Here is a 13,326-nt window from a genome sequence, read left to right on the forward strand (position 1 = left end):
ACCGGCTATATTCCGCAATATAAACATTTTGTGCTTTTTCCCCCCCATATTTTAAACTGGAGACAGCATTTGAGATTAAAATTATTTTTTTTTTTATATGAAAAACAAACAATATTTTTATATTATATAAAATATATAAAATATATACAATCTAATAAAATCTGACATTTTATTTAAAATAGATTATGTCTAAATAGAATTACTCATTTAAATTATTAAGTTTTGATTTTTAATTAAATTATTTAAAAAAAAAATAATTACACATTTTTAGGAAGTACACGGCTGCAGGCTAGTCACCTATCTGATAATATAACAAAATAAAAGTTATAAAAGTAAACTTATTAAAATAGGTGCTAAGGTAAAACACTTGCCGGCACATTTAATTTTGGAAATATAATTTGAGCAAATATTTAACTTGGTTCACTCTCAATTCTCCCGCTTGTAGCCTCAGCTGGGTCATGTAACCATCTCTTGAAGCAGAAAGAAACTTAGCCGCTTTGAAAACTCTTTCCTATATTTGATTTACTCTTAGAAAAAAAGAAAAAAGTATGGTTTGTTTGGAAGGGTTGCCAGGAGAAAGCCTATTCTCTCTAGAAAGAACATGGCAGCAGGGCTTAGGTTTGCAAAGTCGCATCTGACCAATTCACAAGACTTCCGGAACAATGTTCTTTGGAGAGACGTGACCATAGTGGAGATGTTTGACCACATCTAGCGAAAACCAAACACAGCATATCAGCACAAATACCTCGTACCAGCTGTCAAGCATGGCGGTGAAGGGGTGGTGATTTGGGCTTCTTTTGCAGCCACAGAACCTGGAAACCTTGCAGTCATTGAGTCGACCATAAACTCCTCTGTACACCAAACTATCCTAGAGTCAAATGTGAGACCATCTGCCCAACAGCTAAAGCTTGGCCGAAATTGGGTCATACAACAGGGCAATGATCCCAGGCAAATGTACAACAGAATGCCTAAAAAATACAAGAATCAAAGTGTTACAATGGCCCAGTGAAAATCCGGACCTCAACTCGATTAATTGCTGTGGCGGGACCTTAAGAAAGCTGTGCATATACAAATGCCCGTAACCCTCAATGAAATGAAGTAACGTTCTAAAGAAGAGTGGGACAAAATTCTTCCACAATGGTATGAGAGACTGAAAACTTCATACAGCTGTTTACAGCTAAAGGTGGTTCTACAAGCTATTGAATCATAAGGTTTACTTTATTTATCACACATGGCTTCTTCATTTTGGCTTTATTTTTGTTGAATAAATCTAATATGTCATGTGTTGTTGTTCATCTGAAGTTGTATTTACCTAATGTTTAGACCTGCTAATGAACAGAGTGTACTTCCTTTTTCACGCGTATATATATATATATATATATATATATATATATATATATATATATATATATTATAACTAGCTCCTCATAGGGCTCATTCTAACCATACCTAGATACTTTTTGGGTTTGACTCTGAGTCTCCAAGAAAAGTGCTGCCTACCCTGGGTCTCAGGTTCACTCTCCCCATTTTTCAGACCAGTACTCCTCCCTGCCTAATCCTCCTCTAACTCCAAAGAGGCTTTTTGGTGTGCTATCCATGACCCTTATCCATGACTAGCTCTGCCCCCACATCTTGCCCTGCCCCCCCACAATGCCAGTCTCTCGGAAGAGTGCCGCGTTACCTTCTCTCTGAAGCTCCAATGTATGATTCCGACAGTGGATATAAAGTTTTATTACATGGTACTGGAAGAAAACTTGTGTACAATGGGTCCCATGTCCAAGAACCCACTTTTAATTGGCCAGACAGAGCCTAAACATGTCTGAAGTTGCACTTCCAACCATATATAGTCCAAAAAAAAATGTAAACGTCCGCATGTTATTTAATATCCATTGTGCTTTTAATCCTGTTCCCATGAGCCACTTCCCAGGTGCTTATGCATCTCAAATCACATTACGTTTCAATATACATGGCGTGTATACATGCGGATTACCGTAAATTTTCGAAATAGGCGCTTTTTGTAATTATTATGCTAATTGCAGGAAAATACATTTGTGTGGGGGGGGGAACCTTGACGAGGGAAAGGTTAATCATTCAAGACACCGCAATATAAATCACAGTCGAGTATACCTTATTTGAAATTCATAATTCTTTTGAATAATAAAAGCAATTCGAAATACCCTCATTTAATATTTCATGCATGCGCCGGAAAACAAAACTGTATCGTATCTTACATGAATTCCGACAGAAGAGCTAATGATTGCTGTGTAAACAGATGTTGTAAATATTACGCCGTTTGATTGTAACCGGTGGGCCGAGACTGTCTTACGAATGCTTTTGAAGATAAAGGAATACTGTATAATTTCCCACAGGTTCGGGGCGGGGGGTGGGGGGGGCAGCTACAGGACTACGAGCAATATTATCTTGTTGAACCGTTTTGTCGAAATGTTATATCAAATTTATTTCAACCTCACAGGCTATATCAAGGCATTTTTATTTATTCTGAAGCCTTACCTGCTTTATTGTTTGATAATTTTTATAAAATTAGACACGGTCTGACTTTTTACTTCTTCCTGTTAGAACTAAGAAAACATTGAAAAAAATGCACTCATTACCGTTACTGCAGAGACATCACGTTTCTACCGGCATCCATAATAACTTCTGCGGGGAAAACAAAGGACAAAGGAAAATAGGTCAAATATTCTCCTTGATAACCCCCGACTCTGTATACAGTAATAAAAACCCCAGCGCTGTATACAGTAATATAACCCCCCAGCGCTGTATACAGTAATATAACCCCCAGCGCTGTATACAGTAATATAACCCCCAGCACTGTATACAGTAATATAACCCCCAGCACTGTATACAGTAATATAACCCCCAGCACTGTATTGAAGCCCACGGGGGCCAGAATGGACTAGAGTGGGCCCTGAGTGCTGAGCAGGGCTAGGCTAAGGCAGGAATTGTGGATTTTAGGGGAGGAGTTTTGGTAGGAGGATATTTAAGTTTGGTGATCACAGGGGTAAGGATCCATTTTGTTTAACCTTACCTGGTGGTGTTTGTCTCACCCTCCCTCCCCTTATGTGGTTGAGTTTGTGGAGTAGTGTTGCTGCATTAGTCACAGTTGTGGGCGGTAGCTTGCCAGGTATCTAAGGGGTTTATGTGGTGGTATGATCCTTGGTGGTCATAACCGGTGGGAGGTTCCTTGCAAGGAGTGGTGCTCGGAACCTCGGGTCCTGGTTGGGGCATCCTGGTATGTCCCCTCCCAAATTGGTGTGTGGTATGGTGTTGCTGCATTAGTCACAGTTGTGGGCGGTAGCTTGCCGGGTGTCCTAGGGGTTAATGTGGTGGTATGATCCTTGGTGGTCATAACCAGTGGGAGGTTCCTTGCAAGGAGTGGTGCTCGGAACCTCGGGGCCGGGTTGGGGCATCCTGGTATGTCCCCTCCCAAATTGGTGTCTGGTATGGTGTTGCTGCATTAGTCACAGTCGTGGGCGGTAGCTTGCCAGGTATCCAAGGGGTTAATGTGGTGGTATGATCATTGGTGGTCATAACCGGTGGGAGGTTCCTTGCAAGGAGTGGTGCTCGGAACCTCAGGTCCGGGTTGGGGCATCCTGGTATGTCCCCTCCCAAAATTGGTGTGTGGTATGGTACCTGGATAACTTGGCAAGCTAGGTTGGTTTTGGTTACGTCGTTGTCTCTGTTAACGCATCTATGTTTATTATTTCAGGTTTTACAGGACAATGACTGTTAAATAAAACGGCTGTGGCCTTTTCAAACCCATCTTGTGTGTTGGTGTTTTATTAAATTGAGCAAATGAGCCAAGCCTGGCCCGTGAGTCGAAGCTACATCTGTCAACAGTAATATAACCCCCAGCGCTGTATACAGTAATATAACCCCCAGCGCTGTATACAGTAATATAACCCCCAGCGCTGTATACAGTAATATAACCCCCACCGCTGTATACAGTAATATAACCCCCCAGCGCTGTATACAGTAATATAACCCCCAGCGCTGTATACAGTAATATAACCCCCCAGCGCTGTATACAGTAATATAACCCCCAGCGCTGTATACAGTAATACCCCCCAGCGCTGTATACAGTAATATAACCCCCAGCACTGTATACAGTAATATAACCCCCAGCTCTGTATACAGTAATACCCCCCCAGCGCTGTATACAGTAATATAACCCCCCAGCCCTGTATACAGTAATATACCCCACCAGCGCTGTATACAGTAATATAACCCCCCAGCGCTGTATACAGTAATACCCCCCAGCGCTGTATACAGTAATATAACCCCCAGCACTGTATACAGTAATATAACCCCCAGCTCTGTATACAGTAATACCCCCCCAGCGCTGTATACAGTAATATAACCCCCCAGCCCTGTATACAGTAATATACCCCACCAGCGCTGTATACAGTAATATAACCCCCCAGCACTGTATACAGTAATATAACCCCCAGCTCTGTATACAGTAATACCCCCCCAGCGCTGTATACAGTAATATAACCCCCCAGCCCTGTATACAGTAATATACCCCACCAGCGCTGTATACAGTAATATAACCCCCAGGGTATTTTTTGGGAATATATTTTTAACGTAATACTAGTAGTAAGAAAAGTTGTCAGGCATTTCTCTTTAATGGTTCTTGGAACATCACAATGCTCCTTAAACGTGGGACGGGTAGAACTTTTTGTATGTTTTTCTTGTTTTCTAATGCCAGAGGGTAGCGAGGGTGCTGGAGGAACCCGAAATTAGAAACCATGGGGCCAACGATGGTGGTTACATTGTAGCATGAAGTGCCTGCCCCATCCATGGTTGTTGCTGTTCCTCAGGTTAAGGACTTTCGGAACTGAGAAGAAACCCAGACCTCAGGGTAGGATGGAGTTTATCCCTAAACCTACGAAAGATTTTTATATCGTGACGGATCGGGGGCCGCCGCAGCCTCCATTTACATGTCGTCTCTGAATACTAAATAATATGCCTTGAATGCGAAGCTAGATCTTTTCTTTAGAAATGTATTCATAAAACCCAAAACACTTTGCCGATGCTTAAGTGAAAAGTTAGCTTTCTAAAAAAAAAAAAAAAAAAATGAAAGTTTGCAGAAAAAGTATCGTTTAGCCCAGAGACAAGTACATGATGAAATGATGTGCATTTGTAGAAGAAAAACATTTCTCTTTTGAGGCTGCTTTCAGTGAGATTCTCTCGTAAGCATTATAAAAATTACCTTGAGACCGAACTCCAATTGGAAGACGAAGAAAATAAGAGAATAGATGAAAAGTAGAGAAAAAAAAAATGATTTATGATAAACTAAGTCAATAAAACTTTTTTTTTTTTTACAGAAACAAAAAGAAGAAATACTTTATTGTCAAATTTTAACCTAGCTTCGACGCCCCTAAATATGGGGACAAAAAATCTTTAATCTATACCATTTATCTTATAATTATTTTATATATTACTTTTCAAAAAAATAAAAAAAAATTTACCTGACACAGATTTTTCAGCCATATTGCATAATCTTCTTTTATCTTCGATCATATGAAATTTCTTGCCGCTGATTGGCAGCTTAAGCTGTCAATCAATGGCAGGAAAGTACTTCCAATGAAGTCGATGGGCATGTTCCCGTCTCTGATTGACAGCTTAAGCAGCCAATGGGTGGAAAGAAAAATGCTCCCAATAAAAACAATGGGAATAGTTGTAGCCGGGGAGTGGGGAAAGGGGCAGATGCAATGATGTTTGGCATGGATATCACATGCTATGCATGTCTGATCTTCCCGAAGGCGGTTCCTGGAACCTGCTGCCCATTCCCAGAATGCACCACTGCATATAAATATTCCGGGCGAGCGTTTGGCAATTTTCCCCGTCTTGATATGAGGGGATTCCAGACATTTATTCAATTGATTATTTCACGTGATGGTGTTGGGTGTTGATTTGCAAGTTTTCGACGTTGCAGTCGAGGTCATACGAGTTCCAAGTCTAGCGGGAAAACTTTTTAGTAGCTCTGGACAAGTGTTCTCACTTTGGCTTTGTAGGGAAACCATGGAAACCTCAAAAATGTACCCCCTTCCATAGTAACCCCAGGAGTGGGATGAAACCCACAAGACAAACATGATCCAAATGGCCTGGAAGACATGATTTTCATGGATCAACTCAACAGAAACTCTTATTTGCGGACATCGATGAGGCTTTTCAAGTCCTAGCTTTTTATGTGTAAGTTCTGTAAGTTGAGTTTACTCTTTCACTCACCCGCTTACTCCATGTTTAGTGAATAGACTCCATTAATCAAAGAAAATGACTTAGAAGTCAGGGATTTTTACACATATGTCGCTTATTCACAAATTGGTGTTTCTGGGAACTCGGGGGTCTTGAAGTTAATACCTTATATTTGGTAAACGTAGAAAAAAAAATTGGGTAAAGTTATATGCACTTTGGGGATCTCAGTGAATGTTTTTGGGAACAACACTGGTGTGTATATAAGGTCAGGAAAAAAAATCTGAATATTAATAATGGAACCTGAACACGGATGATAAATACATAGCGACGCCATTGTTTTCATTTTTGAAAATGAGAAAATGACGATAATTAAGTTGCCGTTTATAGCCGTCTGTTACAAGAACAAATGAATCTTTGATTTGTATTTATTTAGAACGTGTTTTTTTCCGGAACAAACAATCAGGTTCCGTCGTGTTTCAAAGATGTTCTAAAAACGACTTACAGAACAACATTCAAGTCTTACTCATTAATGCAAAGTCATCCACAATAAGTGAATAAACAAAACGATTATATAGAATATTACATATTCTCTTCATTTAGCGAATTTTAAGAGAATTTATAGTGAAGTCATCACTGTCACAGGTCCATCACTGTCCAGTTCGGAATTATTTTATTTTTTTTTGCTATTTTATTCTTTTTGTTTTTTTATGTTTGTTAGACCATGATTCCCTTTTTTAATGTTGGATGCACCCACACAAACTAGGCATTGCCTTCTATAAAAATCGTACAAACACACAAAGTGTAATAGTTACCATTACCAAGATGTAAAAAAGTATAGCAAAAAATATCAAAAAGTATAATAAATCACAAAAAAATACAGTTTCACTTTCTTTTACCCAATTTATGTTCAGCACCATCTCCTGATTACAGTAATACCCCCGCATACCTATCTCTCACATAGTAACATCCTGGCCTAAGGTAGCAAAAGGTGTTTTTTTTATAATCTTGCTAAAGTAGGCAAAGGGTATTGGGGCAAAGTCTTATAGAATTTCGTTTTTTTTTTATTTACTATTTTTTGTCCTTTTTTTTCCTGCACTGCTTCCAGTACAATATGGACCCCCCCCATGGGAATGTCTCTTTTATCTAGCGGATGTCATGGTGATATCACTAGGCTCCCTAGAATATTTTTTTTTCTTTGTTTGGCATTTTTATTGCTTTTGTAAAGGTTTCTTTTATTTCTTTTCCTTTTTTCTCCCTCGCCCTACATTGCTGACCATAATGTGTGTGATCAGCCAGCAGGGGGCGTAAGTAGAGATCCCAACAGGGTCTGGATAGACACTCCTGGGCCACTACCTCTCTCCTAAGTCTATTCGTTACAGGGAATGCATGATTGAGCCATTCCAACAGTAACAGTGTATCGGCACTCAAGACAGGAGCCATTACATCGGGTCCGTGAGTCCAGGATGCCTTGGACACTCAACTACCATATGCTTTAAAGTGCTTATATTAGCAAGAGTTCTCGCTCTGTTTTCGACCACAATCTACTAGACAAACACCCAGCATACTTTCTATTAGAAACAGTAGAATGGCTCAGTCTTAATCACCCAGCAGGCACTCTGATTAATAAAAGTCTATGGAGGAACGGACTTCATTAGCATCGCCATAAAGCATCAGCTCAGTGTGGGGTTTGAGCCGGGAAAGTCACCCAAAATATCACATGACCGACAGCGACGACGGCGGCAGATGAAGGGAGAAGATGCTGTCTATTAATCCAGACAGGGGGGGGGGAGATTTGCAGATATGTTCTTACACCGTTTCTGCATTTCTTCTACTCAAATAGGAATTTAAGATGATTTCTCGCCTTGCGGACCCCTCTGATTGTATTTACGACTGTTGATGCTTTAAGGTCTGTGCCGGGTGTGTTTGCTGTTTATAACAGTTACTTATCTGTGTATTTATCTATGCTAAAATACTCAAGGAACTGTCAAAATATACAGAATATATATAAAAACAGCTTTTAACACGATACATTATTAATATGCTTTTATATATTATTTTGTATCTCTCAAATCAGCATTAATTATTGTAAAGCTCACACATTTCTAAGATCGCCGGCGTAGCCTGCATATTTTATACAATCTGTCATATTTTCATTTTCTTACAAAACCGGTGCCTTGTGATTTTTCGTCATGAGGCCTGCAAACTGCATTACAATTACGGTTTAATAAATATATCAGTTTAGCATCTCAAGCGGTTCCTTAAAATTCCTCTTGTGTATAACCTCCATGCTGTGTACAGTAATATAACCCCCCAGCGCTGTATACAGTAATATAACCCCCAGTGCTGTATACAGTAATATAACCCCCCCCAGCGCTGTATACAGTAATATAACCCCCCGGCGCTGTATGCAGTAATATAACCCCCCAGCGCTGTATACAGTAAAATAACCCCCAGCGATGTATGCAGTAATATAACCCCCAGCGCTGTATACAGTAATATAACCCCCAGCGCTGTATATAGTAATAACCCCCAGCGCTGTATACAGTAATATAACCCCCAGCGCTGTATACAGTAATATAACCCCCAGCGCTGTATACAGTAATATACCCCCCCAGCGCTGTATACAGTAATATAACCCCCCAGCGCTGTATACAGTAATATAACCCCCCAGCGCTGTATACAGTAATATAACCCCCAGCGCTGTATACAGTAATATAACCCCCAGCAATCTATGCAGTAATATAACCCCCAGCGCTGTATACAGTAATATAACCCCCCAGCGCTGTATACAGTAATATAATCCAACAGCGCTGTATACAGTAATATAACCCCCCAGCGCTGTATACAGTAATATAACCCCCAGCGCTGTATGCAGTAATACCGTATTTGCTCGATTATAAGACGAGGTTTTTTCCAGAGCAAATGCTCTGAAAAATACCCCTCGTCTTATAATCGAGGTCGTCTTCTAATCAGACCTCATTCTGCTTCGGCGGTGCTGCTTACCGGGCTTTGATCGCGAGCCGCGTCTCTGCTATTAGCAGCAGGAAACAGGAAGCTAGCACAGTCCTCACATTACTCTACCTCCCCCCTCCTTCCTCTGGGGGCGGGGCCAGAGAAGTTGCTCGCACAGCCGGGCCCCTGCAGAAGTCTGCGAGTGGGAGATCTGCAGTTCAGGTAAGGGGGTGGGGGGTTTGAGCGTGTGTGTGTATGTGTGATTAATGGAATGAATGATTATTTAAATGTTTGTGAATGAGTGTGTGTGTGATAGCATGGATGTGTAAGGGGGGTGGTGGTGGTAGCATGGCATAGGGAGGCTGTAATCACACTTCTAACATCCCCAGGTTCCAGCATGTACTGGCTGCCTTGGCTTGATAGGAGTGTGATTGCTGTTAGCTGTATATATATATATATCTCCAGAAATGCATTTTAACCCCCTATATGCCACTCAGCCCCATGAAAGGCCTTTTAACCCCCTATATGCCAGAGTGGCATATAGGGTTATAAGGCATATCATGGGGCAGAGGGGCATATAGGGGGTTAAAAGGCATATCATGGGACACAGTGGCATATAGGAGGGTATAAGACATTTCTGATATGCCTTTTAACCCCCTATATGCCCCTCTGCCCCATGATATGCCTTTTAACCCCCTATATGACACTCTGGCATATAGGGGGTTAAAAGGCATATCATGGGGCACAGTGGCATATTGGAGGGTATAAGACATTTCTGGAGGCAGAGTGGCATATAGAGGGTTAAAAGGAACATCATGGGGCAGAGTGGCAAATAGGGGGGTATAAGGCATTTCTGGGGGCAGAGTGGCAAGCCTGGGGGCAGATGTGCATAACTGGGGGGGGGCAGGTTGGCAAATAAAAGGAAATACAAAATATATTTTTCTCAATCATAGCTTTTATTCAATTGAAAATTAGTTTACATGAATTAATATTTACTAGTAAAACTTTTTTCCTATAGGGTAGTCTTATATTCAGGCTTTTTGCTTTTTTTCCTAAATTAATATTTTGATTTTGGGGGGTCGTCTTATAATCAGGGTCGTCTTATAATCGAGCAAATACGGTATAACCCCCAGCGCTGTATACAGCAATATAGCCCCCAGTGCTGTATACAGTAATATAACCCCCAGCACTGTATACAGTAATATAACCCCCAGCACTGTATATAGTAATAACCCCCAGCGTTGTATACAGTAATATAACCCCCCAGCGCTGTATACAGTAATATAACCCCCAGTGCTGTATACAGTAATATAACCCCCCCCAGCGCTGTATACAGTAATATAACCCCCCGGCGCTGTATACAGTAATATAACCCCCCCAGCGCTGTATACAGTAAAATAACCCCCAGCAATGTATGCAGTAATATAACCCCCAGCACTGTATACAGTAATATAACCCCCAGCGCTGTATACAGTAATATATCCCCCAGCGCTGTATATAGTAATAACCCCCAGCGCTGTATACAGTAATATAACCCCCAGCGCTGTATACAGTAATATAACCCCCAGCGCTGTATACAGTAATATACCCCCCCAGCGCTGTATACAGTAATATAACCCCCCAGCGCTGTATACAGTAATATAACCCCCAGCGCTGTATACAGTAATATAACCCCCAGCAATCTATGCAGTAATATAACCCCCAGTGCTGTATACAGTAATATAACCCCCAGCGCTGTATATAGTAATAACCCCCAGCGCTGTATGCAGTAATATAACCCCCAGCGCTGTATACAGTAATATAACCCCCAGCGCTGTATACAGTAATATAACCCCCAGCGCTGTATACAGTAATATAACCCCCAGCACTGTATATAGTAATAACCCCCAGCGCTGTATACAGTAATATAACCCCCAGCACTGTATATAGTAATAACCCCCAGCGCTGTATACAGTAATATAACCTCCCAGCGCTGTATGCAGTAATGTCGGTCGGTGACAAAAACCTGGTTTTATCTAATTTTGTCCCAGTAAATTTCCTTTATCCGCAGATCTGGAGTCGCCGTTGCTGTCAGTCATGTGATATTTTGGGGGACTTTCCCGGCTCAGACACCACACTGAGCTGATGCTTTATGGCGATGCTAATGAAGTCCATTCCTCCATACATTTAAATTAGAGAGGCAGACTGCGTGATTAAGACTGAGCCATTCTTTTGTTCCCCACAGGCAGTATGATAAGAAGTCGGGGGGGGGTTAGTAGATCCGGGTCAGATAGCAGAGCGAGCACTCTTACAAATGGCGGATATGCAGCTGCCTGAAAACATTATATTATGGAGCAAAAAAAAAAAAAAAAAAAATAGTGCAATATTTTTGAAAACGTATTTTTGATGTGATAGCAGTAATGAAAGATGGTGGGATTTCCCCCCTGAGGGTTGTTGGACTTGATATCTTATCAGACAGCGAGATTCTTTCAAAATACAGACTGGAAGCTGCATTACATCAGGGTTATTTGTGCTCTTACGGATTCCTCCTCACACGCGTTTGGCATCGCGTTCCGTGTACAAAGTACATCAATTGATTTTTTTTCCACGCTTGGCACGTTGGAGTTTTGCAAAACGCATCGCTTTATTTATAATACGGTTTAAAGCTTATCTGTAGAACCAACCCGCGTTATAAATTATTGTCAAAAACAGGAGGCCATGGATTTCTCAACAACGGCTTCGGATAACTTGGGTTTAATTGGCTGTAGTATATCAAACGGAATACAATGTAGCGGGTGAAAAAAATAGTTCCAGCGGAACACTGACATCAACAAAATTAAAATAAATAATAGTTTTTGCAATATATATGAATTAGAAAATACATTGTAGGACTTGAGGCGGGGGGGAGGGGCTGGGAGCGGTTTTAGGACGTCAGACTGCTGCCATGTAATAGATAGAGGAAGAGGTTTGGAAGAATGAACTCTGTTGCTAAGCATCTCCACTATCTCAATAAACTACTGCTCAGTTTTCCACTCCGAGACTAATTTGTTTAAGACTCAAGTGTGGTTTGATTACACGTGTGTTTTAATCGACATAAATCTAGTGACGGTTAGGCTAGGTTTCCACTTGGGTTTTTTTTCCTGCGTTATTTTCTTGATGAGTTTTGGAGTTTTCTCTGGCGTTTTAGCCTTTCTGTGGAAATTGCTTTTTTGACCTTAGGCAGTTTTTCCAGCCTTTACACGTTGGAAGTTTCACCCAGCTAAAAGGGATTAGGATAAATGGCAAGTATCTGCCCCCTCCTGATGTCATTTACTTGGTAGAGTTCTACTTAAACGCCCCGGCGGACCCTTCTGTCTCTTTTCTGTGGTTTGTAAGGCATGCTTTATTCCAAATTATTAATAAATTACACAGAGACTGCACACCGTGTACAAGCAGATAAACGTTTTCCCACAGTACTGGGAAAATGGCGGCTCTTCCTCTTCTTTTTTGTAACTGTGAAAAAAAACGCCATAAAAAACGCCAAGGCAATAAACCCGTTTTTTCTCTCCCATTGACTTCTATTGGAGAAAAACGCCAAGATTTCCTTGCAAAAAACGCCAGAGTGTCAACATGCTGCGATTTTGAAAAACTGCCACAGAGCCAAAAAAAACAGAAAAACGCCAAAGAGGACTGAAAAAACGCCAAACAGGAAAACACCAAGTGGATATGGCATTGTGCGATTTCCTATTGAAGAACAGCTAACATCTGGCTGCAGCATTTTTTCACTAATAAAACGCTGTGTGGCTGAATTGGCGTTATTATGAGCGTTTTTGCAAAAATACCCAAGTGGAAACCTAGCCTTAATACGTTGCAATTTAATTAATTAAAGTTACCCTATGGAAGACGTGCAAATGGGCCAAAAAAAAATTTGCTTCCTTTTTGGCTCATTCGCTTTCGGGCAACAAATTACATTCCCTGTCAATTCGGTTCGGCCGAAAAATTTGGGAGTATTATGAATTTGGGAATGAAATTTGCTGCCCAATGTCCACATTCACTCTCTCACACTCTCACTCTCTCATTCTCATTCATTCTCTCACACTTTTACTCACTCTCTCATTCTCATTCATTCTCTCATGTTCTAAATGTTTCCCTACTCTGCCGACCACTACTGCTTCTGCCGACCATTTTTTTTTCTAT

The sequence above is a fragment of the Spea bombifrons genome, chromosome 1, assembly GCF_027358695.1.
Source record: "Spea bombifrons isolate aSpeBom1 chromosome 1, aSpeBom1.2.pri, whole genome shotgun sequence".
NCBI classification, from domain to species: Eukaryota; Metazoa; Chordata; class Amphibia; order Anura; family Pelobatidae; genus Spea; species Spea bombifrons.